Here is an 11,355-nt window from a genome sequence, read left to right as displayed (position 1 = left end):
TAAGTGTGTCATCTTAGTCCTCTGTTAAAGAGCATTTTTGATGACGTTAACCAGACTTCCGAGGGCAGCTGTTATGAAGTGCAGCTCAAGAAACTGCTGCCTCAAGGCCTCGGAGCAGCGTTTTTACTTTTATGTCTTGGCTAATGAATAGACTGCCCTTTGGCAACTGTTATGTAAGGCAAGAGCTTTTTAAGCCCGATGCGTTTCACATTCTCTTGAAAAACAAAATTTTTGACCCAATACGATAATGCGTAAGCAATTCCCTGAGTTACAGCCTTCCCCGAGTTTTCCCAGTATGGGTTTTTGTACCACAAAGCATATTATGAGCATGGGGAAAGCAGTTCCATGGACAAACTGCTTTTGCAGTGTTGCTTAAAAGTGTCCAGTGATGTCAATATGATCACACCATTCTTCTGAGCCAGGACTCTGTCCTGTATCAACTGAAATTAGTGGGATTATTTCCAATGATTTTGCTGTGCAGTAAGTTGGGGCTTAAATAAAAGCAGCAAGTATGAATAGATTACATTCATTTCTTTTCCCTTCAGTACCACAGATACTGACGCTCACAAATACTGCCTCTACGCAGAAAGCTTCCCTCCTGTAATGAGCTCTTTCTTCTCCCCCAAAACAAGGGGAAAGCAAAGGTCATCTACATAAAAATGTGCATTTGGCACACTGCTGTGCCTTGAAACAATTCAGTTCTTGGATTCTGCTGCCCTGTAAGTGGAGAACAGCACAGGGTATGTTTGTGGTGGACTCTATTAACTTTCACATTCTGCTTGTTTAAGGAAAAAAAAAGGTACAAACTATAATCTGTTGTAAATTCTACCTGGAGCTCACTGTCAAACTGGTCCTTGGCCAACAGTAATCTAAGAAGATGCTTTCCTGCTAATTTGGTTCAGTGATAAGATCCCTGCGAGAAGTGTATAGTGGGGAAACTGTATGTGGTTAACCTTGATTCCTTGGCAAACAGGCACACAATTGGAACAGCAAGCGGGAAATCCCTATTGACCTGTTTATACTGTTTTTCAGTCTTACACCTGTTTCTTTTTCAGTGCTCTCTTCCTCTGCATCTGTTGTTTCTTGGGATTTTTTGTGTGCATGTAAAAGATCAAAGCAAGAGGCAATATGGATTTGCTCCTAGAAGTGGCTTCTGTTGTATCAAGATTCAGTCTGGTAGATTAAAATTTGGCATGTAATAAAAAAAAATCCTGAAAGCCATCATGACAGATACAACTTCTGCTACCTGGCTGATTTTTGGATGGGGCCAATTACTTGAGCATAGTTGAAGAACACACAGGTACCTGTTACAGCGTCAGACTTAAGGAACGGGAAAGTGTAATTAAATGTGCTGTTCTGGTGGGCTTGAAACCTATTTGCAATCAAGCAAACCATTGAGCTTTTCAGCAGATTTGGCACCGTGCCCTCAGAAGAGGTCCAATGCTGGGACATCAGCCATGTTTCACTGCCGCTCCCGACTGAGGTGCATTGACAGAGACATGTGTGGGACTTTACAGAGTCCACTTGCACCAAACCTGGCTCTGGTCAGGATTAATCTCTTACTGTTATGAGCACTAAATTTCACCAACATTTACCCCCAAATTAAAAACATAACAAGAATGTATTACTAAACCAAAGAGACTTTGCTTTTTCTGCATTAATAAAGCAGAGTCTTATTTAATCTTTCTTGCCTTGGGTGAGAAGAACATGGTATTAGGTGTCAAACCTTTCATGGCCTCCTGGATGTACCTGACATTAACTCTGAAAGAGAAATGGAAGTGGTGAGTCACACAGGTTTACAGTTTCTTTTTATCTCCTATACAACTAGGGCAAAACTGTGTAAAAGCTTGAATGTTATGAAGAGTCCGTGTACAATGTATGCTCACTGAAATGTGGTATCTGAAGGATCTACAGCGGAGCGCAGTGTAGGTGCTCCACAGCCAATGCTGAACCAGTGAGCTTGGAGCCATGAAGCAGACGCAGCATAGCGATGTTATTCCAGCAGACCCAACAGAATTAATTAGCCTGGCTGAGAGGCAGGACAGATTTGCCAGGGCAGACTGCAAGGGCAGAGCAGCTATAGAGCCTGGTACCTGAGCGACTTTATTTGGAGCAATATGGAAGCGTTGTCAGTGCTGAGAAAATTGTACTGACTTAAATGGGTGACAGATCACACGGTTTATTAGATCAGTTGTCTCAAAGACACCTATACAAGGCTGTATCTAAAACAAATAGTTTTTCTCCTATGCTTTTCCTTTTTGTATAGCTTCAAGAGTCTTTTTCCTTGAAAAGCCATTCTCTGTGAATTCAGCAAAAAAGGTTAGGTAGTTCCCTTTCCCATCTCATATGCATATATTAAGAATGGAAATGGAAATAGGAACACATAGACATGTATCAAAGTATCAAAGTAGAGACCTCTAAGATTGATCTGTGCTCTCACTAATCTATAATAATTAGATTTTACTTTAGTAGAATCCTTTAAATGAATATTTGGCAAATATTACCTGTATTTTATTTCTATATGTCTAAATAGCTAAGTAATATTTAAGCTTATAAACTCACATGCTTTAGCTTCCAGTACAAAGGAATTGGGGAACATAATCTGATATTAATACTTTTCCAGGTAATGTGAGCTTTTCATCTTGGGGTTCTCTTGGATCAGAGCCGTTGCTGCCAGTCACTGTAACTCCAGCTCTGAGGAGGGAGGACTGACCTGGAAAGGCGTATACCTGCCAGGGAATGCTGATGGAAGCCTTGCCCTTCCTCTGCCCAAGTCTCCCTGTGGGATTCTTGGCAAGTCACTCTGGGAAATAAGACACAAAGGCTATTTGGAAAGTGAGGAATATTTGAACTAGCGTGAAATTATCATGAGATAAAATAGCATTAAAAGACCGTGACATTATCTTCAGTAACAGGGGAACAAACAAGCACTTTAGAAAAAAAAGTGCTATTATGTGGCTTGTTTTTATGGAAATCAAAGAGGAAACAGGACAAAAATGTGAGTAAGAGACAGTGTTTTATATACGTATACCTATAACTGATGGGCTCAGTAAAGAGGGTTTCTCTCTGGTTGGCTAATCCCTGCCCATACCCTTCACACTGTACAGTTATATCTCGATCCTACAGCAAAGTCTGTGTTCCATGGGTGAGGCTGCTGTACAGCTATATATGCCATACATCTGCTGCTGTATTATAAAGCACTCAGGGCTAGGTGCTGCAATAGTTTGGCAGAGTGAATTCAGACTAGGAATTAGGACTTTCAAAGTTATCCATTATATTTACATGTCTGTTAATGGAATAAAAATCCAAGACTGAAGATCTCAACCAGGAATGTCTGGAGAAATACAAGATAAAATTCAGGTAGCTCAGAAAGCAGCAGATAATGTCCACATTTTTCTGTGCAAAAACGTGCTGTACATGTTCTGTGTTAAAAAGAAAAAGAAAAAGAAAACCCCAAACACTTTTACAAGAAGCAGCACTAATGGGGAGACATGTTAACAGGGGTGCTGATTCATATCATTAATGTGGGCAGGCAGGAACTGTGGAGAGTGAAAGAGCTGTTGGAACATGCTTTTCTTGAGAGCACGCCTAAATTAAGAGGCTGTCAGACACATGTGTTTCATAGTGTTGGCAACCCAGGTGTAACAAATTTCCAAGATGACTATTTGTGAGTACTAACAGCTAAAAAAGCATTCCTAATTTCTTGCTGAATATGGAGACTTAAGTGTCAAGAGGAACAGGGGACTGTAAACAGAAATGAAGGTCAGTCGGGATACATGTGCAAAGTAATACCCATTAGCAGGGAAAACATAAATGACTTCCAGAAGTGATGGGGTTCAAATCAAGTGATTTGATTTAAGAAAAAGAAGCAGGAATGGAGAAAGTGGAAAGATCAACTCATACTTTTCTGGTGCAGATTTTTTTTTGCTTGCCATGTCAAGCTTTTTCTGTTGGACAGTGGATCTTGGATCTGGATTGGTATGACAATTCCTATCTTCCTGTATTTGCTTTTCTTTTGATATATTTTAGAATAATATTAATCTCATGGGGAAAAAAACACACAGATTCTCCTGTTATTTTTGTTTTCTGATTGTTACATTGTTTTTCATTTATGGATCAGTTTCTTACTGTAATAAAACCAGAGACATGATAGGATTTTATTTCATGAGTGTGATTGATCAATGCCCAAGAAATTTCCTTTTTTATTAACTGGGTCTGCTTTGCAGAAGAGAAGACGGAATGAAGCCTGACTTTCAAGTTTTTTTGTCAAACTTACTACACTGCTCCTTTCGGTTAGTGGCCAGTGGTAGAACATTTAGGCACATGACACAAAGAAAATTAGATCTTTGTGCATTTTTGGTAACTTTTTGGTATATCCCTAGAAAAACTTTAATTTCTTTCATGCTTGATTTTTTTTCTTCTAATGTTTTGCACCTGGAAGCTCTCTATGAATTTTAAATAAGAATTTAAAAGGTAGCACTTTTGATGCCAAACATTTAAGCAAGGGTTCAAGTATATATATATTACCTGTTGGCTGGCAATTTTTATTATGAAAAGGTTAAAATGGTGCACAGTTTGGCTACTTTCTTTTCAGCAGGCAACTCCACTCCCAGCTGCATCTGTGGCATCTAAAGATATGAGATTCATTCTACTGATTTTTGGAACAAATTTTCTTGCACAGTAAAGAAGTATTTTAGTTATAAAGTGCTGACCCATTCACAAAACAGGGCACCAGGGCCAGTGAAAATGATAACACTCAGACCTCAGAAATGGAAGGTCCCCAGATCACATTTGAAATATCTGGAGTGCTTTTTTTTTTTTTTTTTTTTCAGAAAATACTCTGTAAATCACTGGTACTGGTACCAGAACTCTGACCAGCCAGGCAGATCGGGTAATGTAGCTCCATGGTAATCAGGCTTGAATGCTGGTGGGTTGTTTTTTGTTGGTTTTTGGTTTTTGTGGTTTGGTTTTTTTACAATCATTTGGTGCTCCACACTTCTTTAATTCTACAGTTTTATTGTTTTATGAATCTGATTTATAGTTTTAATTAAAATTGTGTCTGGGAACACTTTGGAATTGCATGTTATTTAGGACCTGTGTGAAAAATCTCTGAAGGAGAAGGGAACTTTCATTCCCATCTTTCACATGATGGTTTGCCATGTGCAATAACTTTCAGCAGGTATTTGAGCAATATTTGGAATCGGAATCTGTGGTGTTTTCTGGGGAAGAGATGGCATCAGAAATTAAATTACAATCTATTACGTTGCATTGGGTTTGCATGGCAAGGTTTTGGTACCAGAGGGATTACAAGGGTGGCTTTGGCAATAAGCTGCTAGAAGGTTCCCCTACATCTGATAGAGCCGATGCCAACTGGCTCAGAGATGGACACACCGCTGGCCAAGGCTGAGACCATCAGCAACAGTGGTAGCACCTCTGGGACAACATATTTAAGAAAGGGGGAAAAAAACCTGAGCACTGCAGCTGGAGGCAGGAATGAGATTTTTTGAGAACAACAACTCTGCAGACACCAAGGTCAGTAAAGAAGGAGGGGAGGAGGTGCTCAGGGTTCTGGAGCAGAGATTCCCTGGAGAGGCTGGCTGTGCCCCCAGCCCGTGGGGGTTAACGTGGAGCAGATCCCACCTGCAGCCCGTGGGAGACCCCACACCGGGGCAGGGGGATGCCCAAAGGAGGCTGTGACCTGTGGGCAGCCCAGGCTGGAGCAGGCTCCTGCAGGGACCTGTGACCCCGCGGGGGACCCACGCTGGAGCAGGGTGTGAGGAGCTGCAGCCCGTGGGAAGGACTCACCTTGGAGCAGTTCATGGAGAGCTGTCTCCCGTGGGGCGACCCCACGCTGGAGCAGGGGAGGAGTGTGAGGAGCCTCCCCTGGGGAGGAAGGAGCGGCGGAGACAATGTCTGATGAACTGACCGCAGCCCCCATTCCCCGTCCCCCTGTGACGCTGGGGGGGAGAGAATTTGGGATAAAGTTCAGCCTGAGGGAAGGGAGGGGTGGGAGGGAGGTGATTTAAGATTTGGTTTTATTTCTCATTATCCTACTCTGATTTCATTGGCAATAAATTAATTTCCCCAAGTAGAGTCTGTTTTGCCTGTGACAGTAATTGGTGAGTGATGTCCCTGCCCTCATCTTGATCCACAAGGCTTTCATTATATCTTCTCTCCCCTGTCTGGCTGAGGAAGGGAGTGATAGAACAGCTTTGGTGGGCACCTGGCATCTAGCCAGGGTCAACCAACAACATATATGTCTCTGCTTAAATAAAAAGGATTTGTAATGTTTTCTCAGCTAGATAGACAGTAGAGGACTACTAAGTCCTAATCTTTCCTCTAATATACTTCCTAGATAATGCTTGTCACAAGTGACTGTTTCTGCTGTCTATGTCCGGCTCACAGAACCTCGTGATCCCATGGCTATTCTTTTAGATGTACACATAAATCATGGTGTGACAGAATAACCTTATTTTCTGCCCTAGGATATGGCTTTATACTGTGTCTGCTGTGCCCTTCTCACAGGAGCTTTATTCAAACCAAATGCCTTTGCTATCCATGGTGTTTTGAGCTTGCACTGCTGTTGGGCCCAGCAAGAATAACCCACTGGAAAAGGAGGCAAAAGGCAGGTGGAGTAGTGGCTGCAGTGTGCCCTCTCAAGGAACCAGTGCAGCCCAAAGTGAAGGCCAGGCCTCACCTGCCTATGAGTAAGGAAAGCAAAGGTACATGGTCCTAGACAAAAATAAAAGCTTTTGGCTATTGACAGGAAGTTTATATCACTTGCTGATCCGTGTTATATCTGTTAGCTGTTTGCCTTAGTACCTTAGCTCCAGGATTTATCCCTCATAGAGAGACAACAGCTCCCAAGTAGCTGCACCAACCTTTGCAACATTCACCTCTGCTGCAGGCACAGGCAGTCCAGGAGAGGGCTGGCAGGACAGCCAGCCCCTGTTCCTGGGCAAAAAGCCCTCAGAAGGCAATGTTAAAGTCAGGCAGAGGTCAGGAGATGAGTCAGGATCAAGTCAAAGACTAGAAAAGCTTATGGAGGCTGGCTGTGGAGCAAGCATCAGGTCTGATGTTCCCAGTGTGGATGTGTTTAGGATGCCTTAAGGCTCTGGACTCAAAAGTATTTTAAAGGGATTGTATACTATATCCCTTTTAGTACTTTATGAAGCTATCTATAATAGTTGAACGTGAGGAGTTTGGGATTTTTTTTAACAACAAAGCAATTCTAGAAGTAGCCTTTCTTTTCTTCAATCTTGTGTTTTTATGGCAGACTGATAACATGGAGTAGTCCTATTACTATGTCAAATCAGCATGTTTTATTAAAAATGAGTCAGAAGCTACCCTGTAATGTCTCCTGAATCCAACAGAGCTAATGCAGATTTACGCTAACATTACTGAGAGGAGAAATTGGCCATTTTTGGACATCAACATTTTCTAAGCAGAGGGATATGTTGTATCTCCAATAAGGCTTCATAAACCCTCATTAATGGGATTTATGGAACTTGAAAAGAAAATGGACTGCTGGGCAACAGCTTTATTCTTCACAAGCTGTGCAAGCCAGCGATACGTATCTTTTATATTTAATAACAAAATACCCGCCTGGAGCACCTTTTACACTTTTGCTTGTATGTGCCTTGTGTCTGGGTGTTTTATTTCTATTTAGATCAGATAGCTGTACTGTCTGTAGTATAATATGTGATAAATGAAGAGTTTTTACAGTGCTTGGTAAAGTTCTGTCTCCCTAAAACTGGATTTTGGAGTTCTCAAGTAAGGCATTCTCTGCAATAACTTTCCATCATCCCTTCCAACATTCTTTGTCTCTTTTGAAAATCATGGCTGATTAAAAGTCTAATGCAACAGCTGTTTGTGATCATATGATTGATATGTTTTTTAGGCAGATGCTGAGTATTAGAAGCAGAAACATTCAGAGTTTTTTGCAGTGCTCGAAAATTTTCAAATTGATACTTTTTAAGGCCACAGTAGGACAGACCTGCCAGGCAGTGCAGATTCTTTACATACTTAAGTAAGAATTGATGCAACTCAAAAGATTGATCACACCATACAAAAAAACCCCAACCCATAGGCATAGCTTCAGGAGGCAAAATTCTTTGTCTGCATGAATCACAAAACGTTCTGAAAACTTTTAACAACTTGCTATACCCACAGACTACTCTCAATTTATTTTTTTGCTGTTTAATATCAGAAGTGAAGTCCCCTTGTGAATGAGCGCACCGACCAGCTAGCATGAGCTGGCCGCTATGTAACAGCTAGTTGAAGGGTGGTGAAAGCAGCAGAAGTTGCAGGAGGAGCACAGGGAGCGGGCACAGCATTTAAACAATTTGCAGTATGGAAGACATTCAGCTTTGTAATTGCCTTTAAAATATCAAAGCTCTTGCAGTCAGTCAAGGGCAGAAACATGCCTGATGTCTGTGTTACTCAGTCTCTGAAGAGTAAGCAAGCCTGCGGAGGCAGGGGCTTGCTCCCACCCCTTTGGTGCCACGTCCCCATCAGGCAGCATGCACAGATCCACCCTGACGGCTGGCACAGCCATCAGCCTCTGAGGCCTCTTCCAGGCGTTTCCCCCTCCCAGTGGGCTGCGTGTTTAGGAGCCTGGTAGCTCAGCTGGCTCCTGCAGACAGTTTGCATTTAGGCACCTCAGGCAGACAGCGTAATTCCACACTCTGTATTTCCCCCTCACAGCGCCCCTCTGCCCAGGCGCTGACAGGAGCTGCGGAGGGGAGGCCTCACACGGCGTACCCCTGTACCCCTGCCGCCCTGAGCGTCCCAGGATGAGGAGGCACTTCAGGGCACAGACCCTCATCCAAACCTGCGCCGCGAGCCCAGCGCTGAGGCATTCCCTGCCACCAAGAGTGGCACTTCAGGGAACCTTCACAATAGCCACCAGACTATTGTTACCAGTAGTCTCCGGCAAACACCTGGTGCTGTTTACAGCTTTGTCACCCCTTGCTGTAGCTGACAAAGTAGCTCCCTCCAGCCCTTATCCCCCATGCAGGAAGCTGGAGAAGTAGCTTCAGCAAAGGTTTCAGTGGCCCTGAAGGCGCAGCAGCACTGTGGACACTAATCAGGCTGATGTGCAGCTCCTGGGCCCTGAGGGGCTGCACCTGGTCCCAATCTACGCCGTGTCTTCCCCTTGGCAGAAGCTATATAGGGCTGGTCTCCAGCCAGCAGCAAACCTTCTGGGAGAGGTGCTCAGGCAGCAGCACCTCAGGATGGAGCAGATGCACTCAGGTTGAGTATTTGTTTCTGTAAACATCTCTTACAGTCCTGACCTGCTGTTGGAGTAGCTGTGGGGGGGGTGGGAGCAAGGGGGATGGAAAGTTTCTTTCTTGTCTGGAGATAACTTGGAGTCTGAGATTTTAAAGGCTCTTGCTTTACATTTTGGGTAAGGTTGCTCTTGCTAGTTGTGTATGCTTGTGAAAACTTTGCTGTGTAAATACAGTCCCTGCTCTGTTGTTGCCAGGCCCTTTGTTTCACTCATCCGCCCCTGTAGTTTGCAGACGTGGTAGCTATGCATGCGTGCTGTGATGCAGAGAGGAGGCTGGGGCCTTGAGATGGTATGTATTGGGAAACTAGGGAAAGGTTTTGATGAAACCCTGCTGTGGCTGCAGGGTGATGTGATTCCTAACAAATATTCATGAGGGAAGCTTGGATGGTACCCTTATATCTGGTACATTCTTGTGGTATCACTGGTTGTCCCACAAGGATTTGTTTTTCTGGTGGCATCACGGATTATGAGCTTGGGTAAAATATTCTTCCTTTACCAAACTGGCCTCTGAAAAGTATCTGAAGGTGTTTAATGCTTTTTAAGGAGGAGAAATCTTCAGTGGTGTGGCCTTCCGTATGGAAGATGTGTAATGTTGGTAGCCCAACTGTACATACAATTCGTCTTTCTTGATAATAGGTAATGGGAAGATTTTCCTTTTTTTTTTTTTTTCCTTTCCTTACTCTAGGACCAGAAGTTCCAATTGGATTTCAAAATTTTTATCAATTAACTCTGCAGCATGGACAACGAAATAGAACGTGAATGCAAGCTATGCATTTACTCTACATCAGAGCTGCACCTTAAATCACTTATTGGCAGTTGCTTGGATTAAGGGAGAGAGAAGCCAGTTTATTCCATATTTGGAGTTAGTTCTGTCTCTTGTATTTTCATCACCAAGACGAAGGTCAACATAAAATGAGGTTTGAGAACCAAGACTTGCAAATAGTCAAAAACTTAAATAAGGTGGTGTTTATCCACTCCTTGTTATTTTTCCAGGAAGATCACTGTTGATGGAAGAATTCAGTCGTTAAACGGTTGTTATAGAAATTATATAATTAAACCCAACATATTAACAGAGATAGGCAGTGAACTTTGGTTCTGAGAATACTGCAATAATTTATGCTCTTGGCCATCTAATGTTGTGTATGTGCTATGGGAACAAATAATACAGTATATGAAATGGACATTACAGAAAAGCTTTATCCCATGTAACATGCATGATAAATAGCCTGTGTGTGTAAATCTGTGGTTCCTCAATGTAGAGCTTGAAGAAAATTTCTATCCATGGGAATCTCTTCCCTCTGCTTGGTGTTAAGCCTGGTTAGGCAGTGATGGCTTTAACTCTGACTCAAATGCAAAACCAAATACATTTGTTTCCCACGTAGCAGAAATTAAAGGAAAAGAACAGGACTCAGCACCTGAAGAGAGACAGAAAAGGGCTGTGAAAAATGAGGGGGCAGGGATAAAAAAATCAAATATGTAACTTGAATATTCCTATATTTGTAAAAACATGCTTTTGGGACAGAAAAGGCCATGTTTCTTTTACAGCTATTGCAAATTCCACTTCAACTAGAAACTGGTTATAGATGCAAACATATGAAAATCTGCGTACATAAAATGGTATGTGTTTTGTTTGTGTCAGTGTTACAGCCCCTTATAGCATAAGATGGTAAAAAAAATTTAGCCTGGAAGTTGAACCAATGTATCAACAGGTAGAAAAACACCCTAAACCAATTACCAGTTAAATATTTCATATTGTTGTTTGCTACAAAACAAATCAGTAGGTTTAGATCAGGTGATCTCAAATACAAGCTAGTAAGTGTGTATGAACTACAAGTACCCATATATTAACTGGCTCTTGATATATCTGTTTTTTAAGTTGCCTACTTCAATATATAGGGTGGAAATACTTTATAGATTCCTAATCTACAAAATATTCTCAAACTCAGGCCTGAGTGATGCTTTAATGGGATTACTTGTAGCTAACCTAAGCATATGCATCTAAGATTTGTTCAGCTGATTTTTCTTTTTTGTGTATTCTTTAGGTATTTCTAATTACATTAATC

The sequence above is a fragment of the Falco peregrinus genome, chromosome 10 (assembly GCF_023634155.1).
Source record: "Falco peregrinus isolate bFalPer1 chromosome 10, bFalPer1.pri, whole genome shotgun sequence".
NCBI lineage: Eukaryota > Metazoa > Chordata > Aves > Falconiformes > Falconidae > Falco > Falco peregrinus.
Note: the sequence above shows the minus strand (reverse complement) of the source record.